The sequence below is a fragment of the Tupaia chinensis genome, unplaced genomic scaffold (genome assembly GCF_000334495.1).
Source record: "Tupaia chinensis unplaced genomic scaffold, TupChi_1.0 Scaffold000492_1, whole genome shotgun sequence".
Classification (NCBI taxonomy): domain Eukaryota; kingdom Metazoa; phylum Chordata; class Mammalia; order Scandentia; family Tupaiidae; genus Tupaia; species Tupaia belangeri.
The window spans coordinates 1,366,422-1,369,321 of NW_006160004.1; the positions used below are offsets into that span (position 1 = coordinate 1,366,422).

The following is a 2,900-nucleotide window of genomic DNA, read 5'->3' on the forward strand; positions in this document are numbered from 1 at the left end:
AAGGGCTAAAAGGTTAGTAGCACGTACTACCTGGTGTGCAGGTGCGAACTAGGGGTCACTTCTAGCAGGCAGCAAACACGCTGTCAAAGCAGAAATAAGCGAGTTGCCACCAGAAGATAACTAGAGCCGATCTATGTGCTGGAAACTGTCCTTGAGGGTCTTCCCCTGGGGCCTACCTAGAAAGCAGTGAAGTATGGGAGGTGGGTAGGGCTAGAGCGTAGTCAGGACATCCTGTTTTCAGGGCTAACAGTAAAGTAAAGCAGAAGCCAAAGGACAGTGAAAGGAAGAATGTACTAGGAAAGTCTGGCTGGCCAAGAGAGGCTTCTGTGAGAGAGAGCTTATCTTAGGCTTTCTTCTCTTTCCATTTTTTAAAAAAAATTTTGTTATAGGGTATGTACACTCACTAGAGAGAGAGAATGTGAGAAATCATCCCCTAGAGAGAATGGCCAGGGTGCAATTTCTCCTCCATTCTCTTGGGATTTTGGGAGCTGGTTCACATACGTGCCTGGTTTGATTTTTAAGCTCCAGGGTCTGGGACTTGAACTGCTCAGTCAGCCATGTGGGATCCAGCTGCCATAACCTCCAAAACACCTGTTGGCCCTGCTTATTTATGATGATGATGATGATTTTCCAGTTTGATCAGACAGAGAGAAAGTGAGAAAGCAAGCCACCAGATCCAAGACTTGAACTGTGTTAGACCATATGGGAATCCAGCGTCTTTACCACCACGTCACCTGCTGGCCCCTGCTTCCACCTATTTTGAAGCCTATCATATCAATGTGTATATTGCATAGCAGAGGGAAAAATGTGTGTCTTCTATACTGGTAGGTTCTTCCAAAGGTCTGTGAATTTAATTGCCATAAACCAAATCAACACAAACTATTTGAGTCCTACAGAGGTGTGAGACGCAAAGAAACAGCAAACGATTGAGACTTGTGTGTCATCCTGAGCTCAGATAGGAATAGGTGGCCATGGGGCCAAAATATGGGAGGGTGAGAGGAGGGAAAGCTGGTAAGCAAAAGTTGCCTCCTTAACAGCATCTCAGGTGATAAAATTGCCTGGAACTGGCTCTCTTCCTGCTTCAGATGCCTTTACCCATGAACATTTCCTTTATATATGTAAATTTCCTTTACAAAAGGGCAGCTTTTGGGACCAGCAGTTGGTGTAATGTGGCTGGACTCCAATGTAGTCGATCGGGGTTTGAGTCTCTGACACCGTGACTTAAAACTCATGCCAGACGCGTGTGCGTGCGTGCCCAAGATCCCGAGAGGAGAATGGAGGAGAAGGGATTGCAGCGTGACCATCCCCCCTGGGGAGTGATTTCTCGCTTTCTGTCTCTCTCTCTCTTTCTGGCGTGCTCAAGCACCCTATTGCAAAAACCTCTCCAAAAAAAAAAAAAAGGGCAACTTTTCAGAGCTGCTGGGCTTTGCAGTTTCTCAACCAGCTTCAAAAACTATGCTAAAGAGGACTATTTTGGGGTGGCATATTTTGATCTTCCAGTCATCTATATTTTGGGGTTGTGTATCCTGAGACCTCACAATCGCAAACGACATCGGAAGTACCTCTAAAACACCCGAGAAAAGCTGTCTCTGGGCTGAGGTGCACCCACGGCTTTCTCATCCCCGCACCCCTGTGGTTCAGGGAAAGACAGCTCCTCCTGCGGAGTCTTTTCCACTGCAGGCTCCGACAGCTGAAGGGATTTGAGATCGGACTGTAGCCTAGGGAGGATCCCAGACGCCAGGCGCAGCGTCCCTGACACTTGTGACTGGGACTGGGTCTTCACAGAGGTCTCGTTGGTCCCCCCGAACTCCAGAGCTAGGCGAGCGGCCCACAGGAGTTCGTGGAGCAGCACTCCCAGGGCTCACTTGGGGGACTCGATTAGGGCTCCCCAGAATACCCTGCTTAATCCACATTGGAGCCTAGACCCATAGCACCGGAGACCGGAGCGGTCCAGTGGGAGGGAGCAAGTCACGCTCCTCCCCAGCCCTCATCTGCCTGCTGGGGCAGACCCGGGAAGCGCTGCGGAGTCTGTCCAGGGTACCCCGCGGGCCGGCTAGGAGCTCGTCCCGGGCTTTTCCCTGGGGAAACTCCTCCTCCTAGCTCTCGCCAGGGACCCGGACCCGCCCGCCTGGGGCAGCCGCTCAGGTCCGTCCCCTCCCCCTGCTCGAGGTGACCGGAGACCTTTGCTTGGGGGTGTCGCCTTGGGCTCTAGGACGCCGCCTCCTTTGATTAAAGAGAGAACTGGGGAAGGTGGGGGAGTTGTGAGCCCGGCCTAGGAGGACGGGAGCTCAGTAGGAGGCGGAGGAGGAAGGCGGAGGGGCTGGGAGCAGCGGCCGGGAGCGAGGCAGGTAAGCAGCGCGCGGGACCCGTTCTTGTGCGGGCTTCCTGGGCTCGGGATCCCGGCTTGAGCGCCTAGGAGCTCCCTACGTCTCCCGCCTCCGCGCCGGGTGGGTGACGAGCCGAGTGTGAGGCGGGCAAGCGCGGCAGGTGCGTCCACTTGGGGTGGGCAAAGCGGCCTACGTGCGGGCTGGGACCCCTTGCCAAAAGGCTCGGGCCCCCGACCTCCTCTGCTATCCTCGCCCGACTGGACAAGTGGCCCAGCGAGTCCCTGGCCAACTGGCCGTGGAAGTGGGTGCTCCGAGGGGGTCTTTCGGGGCTCCGGGCTCCTTGGCCGGAGCGGGCTGCTGGTCGGCCGGCTCTCTGGCCCAACGCGGGAGTCCAGGGTGCGCCTTTTCCCTTCGGGGACGAAGAAGAGGGAGGGTTGCCGGTCCGTTTCTTTGTTTTGGGAAATCTCTGCAGCAGGGAGTGTTACCTGAACTCTGCTTCTTAGATTCCTACCGTAGCCGCAAGAAACCAGAAGCTCGCTGTGATGCCGGAACCATACGGCCGGCGCGGCAGGG

At 55.0% G+C, this 2,900-nt stretch overlaps 1 protein-coding gene across 1 annotated transcript in view; it reads left to right on the forward strand.

The window, feature by feature from the left end:
• The first annotated feature begins 2,026 nt into the window (after nt 1-2,026).
• Nucleotides 2,027-2,900, forward strand: part of TMPRSS2 (transmembrane serine protease 2) — a 39,056-nt gene continuing 38,182 nt past the window's right edge. The window contains exon 1 of the mRNA XM_027774898.1: nt 2,027-2,348. The gene's annotated coding sequence lies outside the window, so the exon portion shown is untranslated. The remainder of the gene's footprint in view (nt 2,349-2,900) is intronic.